At 37.6% G+C, this 16,615-nt stretch overlaps 1 protein-coding gene across 7 annotated transcripts in view; it reads right to left on the reverse strand.

Annotated features, from left to right (window-relative positions):
• Positions 1-13,792, reverse strand: part of LOC127363544 (uncharacterized) — a 28,843-nt gene extending 15,051 nt beyond the window's left edge. Inside the window, exons 1-2 of one of the 7 annotated variants that reach the window (XM_051400111.1) lie at positions 9,370-9,379; positions 1,921-1,975 (exon numbers count right to left, since the gene is read on the reverse strand). The gene's annotated coding sequence lies outside the window, so the exon portion shown is untranslated. The other 6 variants (XM_051400116.1, XM_051400112.1, XM_051400113.1 and 3 more) reach the window with 6 other exon arrangements.
• Between the last annotated feature and the right edge of the window lie 2,823 nt (positions 13,793-16,615).

The raw sequence follows: 16,615 nt of genomic DNA on the forward strand, positions 1-16,615 counted from the left end.
GACTTCAGAAGTTGTCAGCGCACAATCAATAACTCCTGTTGACACAATAAAAACAGACTGGAACAAATTCCAAAAACACCTCAACATCAGCACTCCCAGTATGGCCACAATGGTGTAGAAAGCCCTCTGCTTTGATTGGTCAACCCTCTCCCTGTCCCCACCCTGTTTACCTGGCCCTGGACGAATGAGAACACAGAGAACAGAAAGACTGCAGAAGGAGATGACAACGAAGGAGAAAACCAAGAGGCTGAAATCCACAATTGAGCCTACGTATTCTAAAGTCAGCAGGCATAATCCTCCAAAGGAAAGCAGCCAAACACACCCAATGCTGATGTTCCTGATTCTGATCCCTCTCTCTCTTCTCAGGCCCAGATAGATGATTGGATGAACAACAGCCAGGTAGCGCTCCACACAGGTCAGAGTGTTAAAGAACGTCTCTCCATACCAAGTTAAGCTCCAAAGATAGAGCCCAATCCATAATGTAGTGACATGATCACTATAGATACCACAACAGCAGAAGATGCACCCTAAGACACCAATCAGCTCCATGGTGACCATGTGGTAGGTGAAGGCGTCTGAGTGACTCGTCATTGCTGCTGTGGAGGTGGAGCGCTGTTGCCGCCATCGTTGAAGACCCAGGTAGAGGATGAAGGTGCAGAGAGGGACGAGGAGGAGGGTGCTTGTGATGCTGTATGCCGTGAAGATTAAGGAGCCTGGTCTGGTGATGAGGCAGTCCACAATAGAAAAGACATAGGAGTTGTTGGACGAATGGTTAGGATGAAGAAGGGAGTCATTGAAGGAAGAGGAAGAGTTTACAGACATATCTGGAAGAGAAAAAGACATGATAATGAAAATGAGAAAATGTATACATTACATCTATTCCATGTGTATCAAATCAATGGTCTAACAATAATGGGTATTGTAAAGGGAAATGAAATTGGGGAAATAATGAACATTTATCCCCTTCAAATTCCAAAAGAAAAAAGAAGAGAGCGAACAATGCGATGACCTGCAGACACGTCACAGGAATATTATGATAATAGTTCAGGTTAAATCTCACCAAATGAACAAATTCATACATAAAGTCCCAGTGGTCCCTATGTTCATCCCCATATCTTGATGTCTTCTTTGGTGTATCTCTACATGCACATGGGCTTTATCCTTTGGGCAATCATTATAACCTGTGTTTAGCAGTGCTTTAAAACCTAATGTATCTTTAATTTTAAAAGAAAGAAAATATAAACAAAGAAATAAAGATCTGATTTGTGATTAAGTTTCTATAATGACAAAGGCTGAATCCTTGCTGCAGCAGCTATGGGTTCAAATCCAACCTGTGTCCCTTTGCTGTGTATCATCTCCTCTCTCTCTAGCCCCTTTCCTGTCTATGTTCAGCTGTCCTATCTAATAAAGTGAAAAAGCCCAAAAAACTATATTGTACATTACTTGTTCAGCACCAAGATACTGGTGAGTGCAAATGATTATATTAACCATAAAAGGACTAATTATAGCACTTCCAGAAAGTTGGGGTACTTGTGAGAGAAGAATTAAAAAATAAGAGTTAAACTGTGTACAGCAGAGGCTGATATATCCCAACTTTAATACCTGCTCAGAGTCAAGGTTCAGATTTTCTGGATTTCCCAAAATATAACAAAAAATTATTTTGAATTAGACGTTACCTGCCGGTTAAATGCCAACTGCTTTAAAAGTCCATGCCCCCACTTTACAACCCACATTTTCAAAATGTCTAACGTTCGTAGTCGCAAGCCGAACCCTGAGTTCTTCTCATACAGAATCACAGATGATGTTGTACAACTGAATACTGTACTGAATGTGCCACAACGATGCAATAAAGTTTGTTTACTGTCTATTTCATAAGAAGACAAGAACATGACGATATTAAAGATGAATAAGAACACCAACCGTATCAGTATTTGTTTCTGATGTTCCTCCCTCTGTGTCTCCGCTCTGTGGACTCCTGTGTCTGAGTATCTGCTCACAGCTGTACTGACTGTATATCACAGCCTCTCTCTCTCTCTGTCTCTCTCTCTGCTCTCTCTCTCTCTCTCTCTCTCTCTCTGTCTCTCAAATTCAAATGTTTTATTTGAATAAAATCAAACAGGGGTAATGAACTGACTAACCTATTCATTAATAAAGAATACTGTGCTGTACTGTACTGTAGAGGTATTGTACACATACCATTTATGTGCAACTACAATCTTTAAACATACAACTAATTGGTATCAGTATTTGCTTAGAAAAGCTCCCATATGAAGATATTTGAAATAACAAACATGACATCATTGTGGCACATTAGTAAAACAGTGAATATAAGTATCTAAAGGTGGTGTTAGAAATCAATAAACTCTTTTTTCATTGAAAGTAAGCCTCATTCTAAAATGTGGCCATAGCAGATGATTAAATTAACTTTTTTAACATGTTAGTTTAAAATATAATCTAGAATAATGTGACAGCATTTGAGACCAAACTGGAGTGGCAACTAGGGTGCCTGTGTAGTTTATTTTATTATTTTATTGACCCATTAGATGAACAGATGATAGCATTCAAATGATGTGAAGACAGAGTGTGTGCGTATTCAAATCAAGTACAGCCATTAACTGTGTGCTCTGAGAGTGTTTCTGTGTGCACGGTTGTGTTATTTTAATCACATTTGTGTTTCACACATCTTTTAATTTGCTGTATATACACTAACTTATGTGTGCTGTAAATTCAACCTTTCCACAGTTTCCCTCTACAGCATCACACTTGCATACAGCTAAATAAGACATGAGGTCCAGAAACAATTCCTGCGCAATTACCAAATAATCTACCATGCTTTTATACCATATAGTGTAATATACATGCATGTACAGCATTGAAATAATATCCATTTACTGTCAAAGACAGATGTACGCTAGCTGTATATACTGTGTATATACATTTATATATGCACTTTTGAACTATTTGCAGCCCTATACACACTTTACAATAACTGTATACATACTTAATTTGGACCAGGGACAGACTGGAAATGAAAAACGGTCCGGGACTTTTTGACTCAGTATAAATTAAAGTTCTAGTATAAAATTATAACATTAAATAAAAGGTAATGTTTACCATTGTTTAACAATAAAATCCACCAGGGTTTCTCCTGGTGCTCCTAATGGCCAGTCCAACTCTGTACTACACCTACATTTAACATGGACCTTTGTTAATGTACGAGAACCACTTTAAGCTGTCAGCAACCCATAAAACAATGACATCTGAAATGCACACAGATAGACAGAAACTTGATATAATACATTTGATAAAATAACTTGTTTAACACACAATCAAAACACACTTGAGTTTTTTATACAGATATCTAGATGTAAGCATTCAGTTGAGAGGGGTAGATACATGAGTGTGTAGTGAGTATGACAAACAGTAGGAAGGATGTCTCTCCACTTATTCTCGTCATAACTGTGAAGGCAACAAAGCAAACAGAGCAGGGATGGAGGTCTGTCTGATGGTTGGTCTGCCACTTTGGTCCAGACTGAAATATCTCAACTATTAGACGATTGGCATTAAATATTATACAGACATTTAAGCTGACTTTAGTGATACCCGGACTTTTCCTCAGGCGCCACCATGAGCTTGACATTTGCATTTTTGAATGAAATGTTTTGACAGCTGTTGGAAGGATTTAAATTAAATTTAGTTCTGACATTCATGTTTCTCTCAGGATGAATTGTCATCATTTTGGTGATCCTTTCATGTAACACCATCATCAGCTCAAAATTTCACTTTTTCTAATACTTTGCCTACAGCCTCAGATGTATTTTTTTTAATGCAATTTAACAAATATTAGCTAAAACAGTAAGCTTAAACATAGTTAACATTATACTTACGAAATGTCTGAATGTTGTGCCATGTTGGTTTTAGCATTCACAACATAAGAGTGCTGCTAGCATGGCTGTCAAATCTTTTTATTTGTTAATCTATGTAATCTACATATCAGATCTTTATCCTTATTTGGTGTTGTTCTTGCAAGACATTAATATTCCCGCTCTGTGTAGAAACAGTAAAGGTAACACCAAAATGGACGGGAGATTTAACCAGACTTCAGAAGTTGTCAGCACACAATCAATAACTCCTGTTGACACAAGCAGATTCCAAAAACACCTCAACATCAGCACTCCCAGTATGGCCACAATGGTGTAGAAAGCCCTCTGCTTTGATTGGTCAACCCTCTCCCTGTCCCCGTCCTGTTCACCTGGCCCTGGACGAATGAGAACACAGAGAACAGAAAGACTGCAGAAGGAGATGACAACGAAGGAGAAAACCAAGAGGCTGAAATCCACAATTGAGCATACGTATTCTAAAGTCAGCAGGCATAATCCTCCAAAGGAAAGCAGCCAAACACACCCAATGCTGATGTTCCTGATTCTGATCCCTCTCTCTCTTCACAGGCCCAGATAGATGATTGGATGAACAACAGCCAGGTAGCGCTCCACACAGGTCAGAGTGTGAAAGAACGTCTCTCCATACCAAGTTAAGCTCCAAAGATAGAGCCCAACCCATAATGTATTGACATGATCACTATAGATACCACAACAGCAGAAGATGCACCCTAAGACACCAATCAGCTCCATGGTGACCATGTGGTAGGTGAAAGCATCTGAGTGACTCGTCATTGCTGCTGTGGAGGTGGAGCGCTGTTGCCGCCATCGTTGAAGACCCAGGTAGAGGATGAAGGTGCAGAGAGGGACGAGGAGGAGGATGCTTGTGATGCTGTATGCCGTGAAGATTAAGGAGCCTGGTCTTTTGATGAGGCAGTGCATAATAGAAATGATGTTGGAGGTATGGTCAGGATGAAGAAGGGAGTCATTGGAGGAGGAGGAAGAGTTTACAGACATATCTGGAAGAGAAAAAGACATGATAATGAAAATGAGAAAATGTATTCATTACATCTATTCCACGTGTATCAAATCAATGGTCTAACAATAATGGGTATTGTAAAGGGAAATTGAATTGGGGAAATAATTAACATTTATCCCTCCAAGTTCCAAAAGAAAAAAGAAGAGAGCGAACAATGCGATGACCTGCAGACACGTCACAGGAATATTATGATAATAGTTCAGGTTAAATCTCACAAAATGAACAAATTCATACATAAAGTCCCAGTGGTCCCTATGTTCATCCCCATATCTTGATGTCTTCTTTGGTGTATCTCTACATGCACATGGGCTTTATCCTTTGGGCAATCATTATAACCTGTGTTTAGCAGTGCTTTAAAACCTAATGTATCTTTAATTTTAAAAGAAAGAAAATATAAACAAAGAAATAAAGATCTGATTTGTGATTAAGTTTCTATAATGACAAAGGCTGAATCCTTGCTGCAGCAGCTATGGGTTCAAATCCAACCTGTGTCCCTTTGCTGTGTATCATCTCCTCTCTCTCTAGCCCCTTTCCTGTCTATGTTCAGCTGTCCTATCTAATAAAGTGAAAAAGCCCCCAAAACTATATTGTACATTACCTGCTCAGCACCAAGACACTAACTGGTGACTGTAAATTATTATATTAACCTTAAAAGGACTTTAATACCTGCTCAGAGTCAAGGTTCAAATTTTCTGGATTTCCCAAAATGTAACTCTAAATAATTTTTAAGTAGACGTTAAATGCCCACTGTTTCAAAAGTCCATGCCCCCTGTCGTACTTTACAACACATTTCTTCAAATGTTTGTAGTCTGAAGTCTAACTCTGAGTTCTTTTCATTCAGAATCACAGATGACATTGTACAACTGAGTTTATAAAACACTGTACTGAATGTGCCACAACGATGCAATGCCAAGTTAGTTTTCTGTCTATTTCATGAGAAGACAAGGACATGACGATAGTAAAAATGAATAAGAACACCAACCGTATCAGTATTTGTTTCTGATGTTCCTCCCTCGGTGTCTCCGCTCTGTGGACTCCTGTGTCTGAGTATCTGCTCACAGCTGTACTGACTGTATATCACAGCCTCTCTCTCTCTCTCTCTCTCTCTCTCTCTCTCTCTCTCTCTCTTTCTCTGTCTGTCTCTCTCCTCTATTATTTTATTCAAATACAACATTTGTATATCAAATAGTGTAATATACATGCATGTACAACATTTAAATAATATCCATTTACTGTCAAAGGCAGATGTATGCTGGCTGTATATACTGTGCGTATACATTTATATATGTGTGTATATATGGATGCTGTAGTAAACCACATGCTGTGTGTAAATAAAGTAACTTATAACATTACCCATATTCTATTGATTGCAATATTCATTTAACTCTTATACACTCTTGAACTATTTGCAGCCCTATACACAGTTTACAATAACTGTATACATACTTAATTTAGACCAGGGACAGACTGGAAATGTAAAATGGTCCTGGACTTTTTGACTCAGTATAAACTAGTGTATTAGTATAATAATATAACATTAAATAAAAAGTATAATGTTTATATAACAGTAAAAGCCACCAGGATCTCTCCTGGTGCTTCTGATAGTCAGTCCAACTGTGTTTTACACCTACTATTAAAATGGACCTTTGTTAATGCACGAGAACCACTTTAACCTGTCAACAACCCATAAAACAATGACATCTGAAATATTTTAAATAAAACCATTTATTAAAATGAAACCATTCAAGCCACATTTCATACTTGTTTAATCGTGATTATTCAATGAAACAAAACTAACATTAGGGAGTGTTTAATACAGGAAACAGATGCCCAAGATATACAGAAACTTGATATAATAAATTTGATAAAACAACATGTTTAGTTACCAGAAAGACACAATAAAAACATACATAAGTTTTCTTTTATACATATATCTAAACTGGTGTGAAGATCCAGTTATTTCATTCTGTAACGGGATAGTGGGTTGTTGTTTTTTTTATCATAATATTTTATTATTGATTTATTATTTGCTTTTTATTTAGTCTTGTCTTCTCAATCTTCTATCACATATCTAGTAGCTTCTCTTATTATTTACTATTTACTATCATACCTGTTAAATAAAACCTATTTTTATCTTTGTATTGTATTTTTAAATGTATTTAATCTAGTTTTGACTTCTTTCTGTTATGGTCCACAGCAGCTTGTCATTTATCTGTGAAGCACTTCGAACTGCACTAACCTTTATGTAAGATGTACAAAATTGATTGATGTTAGCTAAAACATTTACAAGACCATACGTGACAGTTCAAGTCCTCAAGTCCCTCATTTTCAGTATTTCTATTTTCTTCTCTCAGATTTGATTTAATTTCATGCCAATCATATCAGATCTTTATCCTTATTTGGTGTTGTTCTTGCAAGACATTAATATTCCTGCTCTGTGTAGAAACAGTAAAGGTAACACCAAAATGCAGGGGAGATTTAACCAGACTTCAGAAGTCATCAGCACACAATCAATAACTCCTGTTGACACGTTAAAAACAGACTGGAACAAATTCCCAATACCCCTCAACATCAGCACTCCCAGTATGGCCACAATGGTGTAGAAAGCCCTCTCCTTTGATTGGTCAACCCTCTCCCTGTCCCCGCCCTGTTCACCTGGCCCTGGACGAATGAGAACACAGAGAACAGAAAGACTGCAGAACAAGACGACACTGCAGGAGAAAATCAAGATGCTGAAATCCACCATTATGTAGACATTTTCTAAATTCATCAGACATGTTCCTCCAAAGGAAAGCAGCCAAACACACCCAATGCTGATATTCCTGATTCTGATCCCTCTCTCTCTTCTCAGGCTCAGATAGATGATTGGATGAACAACAGCCAGGTAGTGCTCCACACAGGTCAGAATGTGGAAGAATGTCTCTCCATACCAGTTGAAGCTCCAAAGACAGAGCCCAATCCATAATGTAGTGACATGATCACTACAGATACCACAACAGCAGAGGATGTAGCCTAAGACACCAATCAGCTCCATGGTGACCATGTGGTAGGTGAAGGCGTCTGAGTGACCCGTCATTGCTGCTGTGGAGGTGGAGCGCTGTTGCCGCCATCGTTGAAGACCCAGGTAGAGGATGAAGGTGCAAAGAGGGAGGAGGAGGAGGATGCTTGTGATGCTGTATCCAGTGAAGATTAAGGAGCCTGGTCTGGTGATGAGGCAGTCCACAAAAGAAAAGACATAGGAGTTATTGGAGGAATGGTTAGGATGAAGAAGGGAGTCATTGGAGGAGGAGGAAGAGTTTACGGACATATCTGGAAGAGAAAAAGACATGATAATGAAAATGAGAAAATGTATACATTACATCTATTCCATGTGTATGAAATCAATGGTCTAACAATAATGGGTATTGTAAAGGGAAATTAAACTGGGGAAATAATGAACATTTATCCCTCCAAGTTCCGAAAGAAAAAAGAAGAGAGCGAACAATGCAATGACCTGCAGACACGTCACAGGAATAATATGATAATAGTTCAGGTTAAATCTCACCAAATGAACAAATTCATACATAAAGTCCCAGTGGTCCCTATGTTCATCCCCATATCTTGATGTCTTCTTTGGTGTATCTCTACATGCACATGGGCTTTATCCTTTGGGCAATCATTATAACCTGTGTTTAGCAGTGCTTTAAAACCTAATGTATCTTTAATTTTAAAAGAAAGAAAATATAAACAAAGAAATAAAGATCTGATTTGTGATTAAGTTTCTATAATGACAAAGGCTGAATCCTTGCTGCAGCAGCTATGGGTTCAAATCCAACCTGTGTCCCTTTGCTGTGTATCATCTCCTCTCTCTCTAGCCCCTTTCCTGTCTATGTTCAGCTGTCCTATCTAAGAAAGGGGAAAAGCCCAAAAAACTATATTGTACATTACTTGTTCAGCACCAAGATACTGGTGAGTGCAAATGATTATATTAACCATACAAGGACTAATTATAGCATTTCCAGAAAGTTGGGGTACTTGTGAGAGAAGACAAATAAGAGTTAAACTGTGTACAGCAGAGGCTGATATATCCCAACTTTAATACCTGCTCAGAGTCAAGGTTCAGATTTTCTGGATTTCCCAAAATATAACTAAAAATTATTTTGAATTAGACGTTACCTGCCGGTTAAATGCCAACTGCTTTAAAAGTCCATGCCCCCACTTTACAACCCACATTTTCAAAATGTCTAACGTTCGTAGTCGCAAGCCGAACCCTGAGTTCTTCTCATACAGAATCACAGATGATGTTGTACAACTGAATACTGTACTGAATGTGCCACGATGATGCAATAAAGTTTGTTTACTGTCTATTTCATAAGAAGACAAGAACATGACGATATTAATAATGAATAAGAACACCAACCGTATCAGTATTTGTTTCTGATGTTCCTCCCTCTGTGTCTCCGCTCTGTGGACTGTGTCTGAGTATCTGCTCACAGCTGTACTGACTGTATATCACAGCCTCTCTCTCCTTCTCTCTCTCTCTCTCTCTCTCTCTCGTTCTCTCTCAAATTCAAATGTTTTATTTGAATAAAATCAGTGGTAATGAACTGACTAACCTGTTCATTAATAAAGAATACTGTGCTCTACTGTACTGTAGAGGTATTGTACACATACCATTTGTGTGCAACTACAATCTTTAAACATAAAACTAATTGGTATCAGTATTTGCTTAGAAAAGCTCCCATATGAAGATATTTGAAATAAAAAACATGACATCATTGTGGCACATTAGTAAAACAGTGAATATAAGTATCTAAAGGTGGCGTTAGAAATCAATAAACTCTTTTTTCATTGAAAGTAAGCCTCATTCTAATATGTGGCTGTAACAGATGATTAAATTAACTTTTTTAACATTTTAGTTTAAAAATATAATCTAGAATAATGTGACAGCATTTGAGACCAAACTGGAGTGGCAACTAGGGTGCCTGTGTAGATTATTTTATTATTTTATTGACCCATTAGATGAACAGATGACAGCATTCAAATGATGTGAAGACAGAGTGTGTGCGTATTCAAATCAAGTACAGCCATTAAATGTGTGCTCTGAGAGTGTTTCGTGAGGATTTGTTATTTTAATCACATTTGTGTTTCACACTCTTTAATTTGCTGTATATACACTAACTTATGTGTGCTGTAAATTCAACCTTTCCACAGTTTACCTACAGCATCACACTTGCATACAGCTAAATAAGACATGAGGTCCAGAAACAATTCCTCGCGATTACCAAATAATCTACCATGCTTTTATACCATATAGTGTAATATACATGCATGTACAGCATTGAAATAATATCCATTTACTGTCAAAGACAGATGTACGAGCGTATATACTGTGTATATACATTTATATATGCACTTTGAACTATTTGCAGCCCTATACACACTTTACAATAACTGTATACATACTTAATTTGGACCAGGGACAGACGGAAATGAAAAACGGTCCGGGACTTTTTGACTCAGTATAAATTAGAGTGCTAGTATAACATTATAATATTAAATAAAAGGTAATGTTTACCATTGTTTAACAATAAAATCCACCAGGGTTTCTCCTGGTGCTCCTAATGGCCAGTCCAACTCTGTACTACACCTACATTTAACATGGACCTTTGTTAATGTACGAGAACCACTTTAAGCTGTCAGCAACCCATAAAACAATGACATCTGAAATGCACACAGATAGACAGAAACTTGATATAATACATTTGATAAAATAACATGTTTAACACACAATCAAAACACACTTGAGTTTTTTATACAGATATCTAGATGTAAGCATTCAGTTGAGAGGGGTAGATACATGAGTGTGTAGTGAGTTTGACAAACAGTAGGAAGGATCTCTCTCCACTTATTCTCATCATAACTGTGAAGGCAGCAAAGCAAACAGAGCAGGGATGGAGGTCTGTCTGATGGTTGGTCTGCCACTTTGGTCCAGACTGAAATATCTCAACTATTAGACGATTGGCATTAAATATTATACAGACATTTATGCTGACTTTAGTGATACCCGGACTTTTCCTCAGGCGCCACCATGAGCTTGACATTTGCATTTTTGAATGAAATGTTTTGACAGCTGTTGGAAGGATTTAAATTAAATTTAGTTCTAACATTCATGTTTCTCTCAGGATGAATTGTCATCATTTTGGTGATCCTTTCATCTAACACCATCATCAGCTCAAAATTTCACTTTTTCTAATACTTTGCCTACAGCCTCAGATGTATTTTTTTTAATGCAATTTAACAAAGAAATGTCTGAATGTTGCGCCATATTGGTGTTAGCATTCACAACATAAGAGTGCTGCTAGCATGGCTTTCAAATCGTTTTATTTTGTTAATCTACTTAGCCCAATATCATAACCTCTAGTACAATCTACTAAATATTAAGGCTACACCAATCCATTTTTTTAATGAGAAGAGGGTCTCTGCAAAAAGTATTTTAAACCAACTTTGCAGCTCTATCCAGCTTTTAAGCCTCTTTTAGATTTTGGGGGGTTTTAAAGGGCCTTTTTTCTGTATAACTAAGGCCCTGTTTACACAATAACAGTATTTGCCCCTTTGGGAGCCTAGAAACACAAACTTTTGAAACTGGGTTCCAGAGAGCAATATTTTAAAATAAACACACTCACTTTGAAATCGCCTCACTTTGCACATGACTACTGAGTTTTCAGCCAAATATCCATGCACATACAGAAGAACATCAGCAACGATGGCAGACTGTGATCAACAGAGACGCATTGCTTATGTCTGCTAAATAAAATGCAACTAGAAAATGCTTTTGGACAAGACATAACAAAATCAAAAACAAAGTTGCACCACTAAGTACTGGCCTGGCATGCCTACTACAATGTTTGCAATAGTGTCATACCTGTTCAAATCTGTATTACTGTTTTTATTTTTATCTTTTTCTAATATCAGAATTGATTTCATGCCAATACAAGATCTTTATCCTTATTTGGTGTTGTTCTTGCAAGACATTAATATTCCTGCTCTGTGTAGAAACAGTAAAGGTAACACCAAAACGCAGGGGAGATTTAACCAGACTTCAGAAGTTGTCAGCACACAATCAATAGCTCCTGTTGACACACTGAAAACACTCGGAAGCAGATTCCAAAAAACCCTCAACATCAGCACTCCCAGTATGGCCACAATGGTGTAGAAAGCCCTCTGCTTTGATTGGTCAACCCTCTCCCTGTCCCTGCCCTGTTTACCTGGCCCTGGACGAATGAGAACACAGAGAACAGAAAGACTGCAGAAGGAAGTGACGATCAAGGAGCTAATCAAGACGCTGAAAATCAAAATCATGTCGACATTTTCTAAAGTTATCATACTTGTTCCTCCAAAGGAAAGCAGCCAAACACACCCAATGCTGATATTTCTGATTCTGATCCCTCTCTCTCTTCTCAGGCTCAGATAGATGATTGGATGAACAACAGCCAGATAGCGCTCCACACAGGTCAGAGTGTTAAAGAAGATCTCTCCATACCAGGTTAAGGTCCAAAGATAGCGCCCAACCAATAATGTATTGACATGATTGCTATAGATACCACAACAGCTGAGGATGCACCCTAAGACACCAATCAGCTCCATGGTGACCATGTGGTAGGTGAAGGCGTCTGAGTGACTCGTCATTGCTGCTGTGGAGGTGGAGCGCTGTTGCCGCCATCGTTGAAGACCCAGGTAGAGGATGAAGGTGCAGAGAGGGAGGAGGAGGAGGGTGCTTGTGATGCTGTATGCGCTGTAGATTAAGGAGCCTGGTCTGGTGATGAGGCAGTCCACAATAGAAATGATGTAGGAGTTGTTGGACGAATGATTAGGATGAAGAAGGGAGTCATTGGAGGAGGAGGAAGAGTTTACAGACATATCTGGAAGAGAAAAAGACATGATAATGAAAATGAGAAAATGTATTCATTACATCTATTCCATGTGTATCAAATCAATGGTCTAACAATAATGGATATTGTAAAGTGAAATGAAATTGGGGAAATAATGAACATTTATCCCTCCAAGTTCCAAAAGAAAAAAGAAGAGAGTGAACAATGCGATGACCTGCAGACACGTCACAGGAATATTATGATAATAGTTCAGGTTAAATCTCACCAAATGAACAAATTCATACATAAAGTCCCAGTGGTCCCTATGTTCATCCCCATATCTTGATGTCTTCTTTGGTGTATCTCTACATGCACATGGGCTTTATCCTTTGGGCAATCATTATAACCTGTGTTTAGCAGTGCTTTAAACCTAATGTAATTTACATTCAGAAAATCTTTATTTTTAAAAGAAGAAAATATAAACAAAGAAATAAAGATCTGATTTGTGATTAAGTTTCTATAATGACAAAGGCTGAATCCTTGCTGCAGCAGCTATGGGTTCAGATCCAACCTGTGTCCCTTTGCTGTGTATCATCTCCTCTCTCTCTCTAGCCCCTTTCCTGTCTATGACACTAACTGGTGACTGTAAATTATTATATTAACCTTAAAAGGACTTTAATACCTGCTCAGAGTCAAGGTTCAAATTTTCTGGATTTCCCAAAATGTAACTCTAAATAATTTTTAAGTAGACGTTAAATGCCCACTGTTTCAAAAGTCCATGCCCCCTGTCGTACTTTACAACACATTTCTTCAAATGTTTGTAGTCTGAAGTCTAACTCTGAGTTCTTTTCATACAGAATCACAGATGGCATTGTACAAGTGAGTTTATAAAACACTGTACTGAATGTGCCACAACGATGCAATGCCAAGGTAGTTTACTGTCTATTTCATAAGAAGACAAGAACATGACGATAGTAAAAATGAATAAGAACACCAACCGTATCAGTATTTGTTTCTGATGTTCCTCCCTCGGTGTCTCCGCTCTGTGGACTCCTGTGTCTGAGTATCTGCTCACAGCTGTACTGACTGTATATTACAGCCCCTCTCTCTCTCTCTCTCTCTCTCTCTCTCTCTCTCTCCCCTCTCTCTCTCCCTCTCTGTCTGTCTCTCTCCTCTATTATTTTATTCAAATACAACATTTGTATATCAAATAGTGTAATATACATGCATGTACAACATTTAAATAATATCCATTTACTGTCAAAGGCAGATGTATGCTGGCTGTATGTACTGTTCATATACATTTATATATGTGTGTATATATGGATGCTGTAGTAAACCACATGCTGTGTGTAAATAAAGTAACTTATAACATTACTCATATTCTATTTATTCCAATATTCATTTAACTCCTATACACTCTTGAACTATTTGCAGCCCTATACACAGTTTACAATAACTGTATACATACCAGACCAGGGACAGACCGGAAATGTAAAATGGTCCTGGACTTTTTGACTCAGTATAAATTAGTGTATTAGTATAATAATATAACATTAAATAAAAAGTATAATGTTTATATAACAGTAAGCCAGTCCAAATGTGTTTTACAGCTGGACCATGGAGGAGGATGTTTGTGATGTTGTATGCGGTGACGATTAAGGAGCCCGGTCTGGTGATGAGACAGTGCATAATAGAAATGATGTAGGAGTTGTTGGAGGAATGGTTAGGATGAAGAAGGGAGTCATCGGAGGAGGAGGAAGAGTTTACAGACATATCTGGAAGAGAAAAAGACATGATAATGAAAATGGAAAAAAAGTAAAATACATTACATTTATTCAATGCAGGTTAAAGACACACACTTGGTGGACAGAAGCCTCGAGTTTGGCATTATGGTCGTCCTCACTGCCGCCTTTGGATTTGTTTTCCTTTTGGACTGTTTATCTGGTTTATTTTTTAACTGTTTCTGAATAACATGTTATAAATGAATGTGAAGTTACTGTAATTCCACTACTTTTGGCGGTAATAAGTAATGTAACTAATTCAATTTTCATATTAAAAACATACTGACAATTACAGAAATCTAAATGGGCTTGTTACTGATTGCTTTTGTCTTACCTGACAATAGTGGACGCATCCGAGTGCATCCCGTTGATTTTCCGGGTAAGAGCACCAACCATACGGGTGCCCAGAACAGCTCAGTCCATTCATGAATTAATTATTAGGTAATTAACTACTATAGCAAAATTTGGCTACTGTTTACATTTGTGTGGGTCTAAGAATGCTACGCATTGCTGACCGTCTGGTGCTCAGGATTATTAACAACTAGATAAATTTGACAGCTGAGAGAACTTAAGCAGACATTTAAAAGTAAATCAATTAGTAACTGTAACTAATTACTATTTTCCAGTAACACTGTTCTTGTCTGACTATCCTGTGTCCTGTTTTTTTATATTGACACTATCAAATCAATGCACTGCACCAGTTCTGCCTACACAAAACTCTGTAGGTTGCATTCAATACATTTTAGCTATCAAAATGATCAAAGATAATAATACATAATAACTTTAATTGATATTAAAGTTCCTCAGGGGCAGCACCTTTAAATAATGGAATGTGATAACCAATAATTAATTGATTCTCTGTCTCATAAAATACACTAAACTATAATAATAACAATTACCAACAATTACCATATCAGTAGCTTAAGTTGAAGGATTTGGATCTCAGCATAGCAGAGGGTTAGGGTTAGGGTCATCATCTACTCTTGTGCAAGATTAACCAGGCCAGCATATATGTACATAAGCATTTATTCAAGAAATAATAAAAGCAAAACACAAAATGCATAATTTAAATAAGTGAATTAAGCTAAAAGGAGATCTTCTCGAGCTTTAGGAATCTCCTCCAGCGCCACAGAAGACATTATATAACCGAGTGTCTGTCTAAAGTTTCTATAGCCATTCAGTTTATACATCAATATCAATATCAACTGTGCAAGTTTCCAAACAAGATAAAGTCTGTTTTCTGTCCTGTTGAAGATTTAAGAAATTGATATTATTAAAAAGTAATAAGAACACCAACCGTATTTGTGTTTGTGTCTGATCTTCCTCCCTTTGTGTCTAATTCTATGGACTCCTGTGCCTGAGTACCTCCTCCAGATATACTGTACTGGCTGTACATTGCAGCCTCACTCCAACCCTTTCTCCCTCTTTCTCTCTAAGTAAAATTCAAATTTAAATATGTCTTATTTGCATAAAGAACAGGGGCCACTCTCCAAGGTGCTTTCCTGCTGCTGGGAGCCCCTAAGGGAACTATCCTAAGTGCTCTTTCACCCCCACCCACAGCAGTGGGAGGACTGCCGCCAATAATGTCCCTCTCTAATCACTGACTTCATCTGTCTCTTTATTGTATTTCCTGTTTGCTGAATCTTGGGTCCCCGTTCACATGCAAGTATATGAAAGTATATCTACATGTCTGTGGTATTTTTTGTCTTGCAAAGAGAAGCTCCTTAAAATGTTTTTTCAGTCTCCTGCTTCTCACCGCATTTTGGTCCTCCCTGCATTCTTTTGACTCATTGATAAATAAACAATTACAGTAATGCTCAAATGAAAAAAAATAATAGTAGGCCTATATAATATACAGTGTTTCGTATTTACATAAATACATTCAGGAAATGCATGTATGTGAATGCTATGAACACAAGACACACATATACACAGAACCTGTGAGGATTAAACATTATACAGAGCTTTTCTGCATCAATATTTATGTCACTAGAAATCCTACATTTATTCTTTTATTGCAATAACCCTGGGTAGCACTTTACATTTCAGCTTGGTGATAACATG

Source organism: Dicentrarchus labrax, unplaced genomic scaffold (genome assembly GCF_905237075.1).
Source record: "Dicentrarchus labrax unplaced genomic scaffold, dlabrax2021, whole genome shotgun sequence".
Classification (NCBI taxonomy): Eukaryota; Metazoa; Chordata; class Actinopteri; family Moronidae; genus Dicentrarchus; species Dicentrarchus labrax.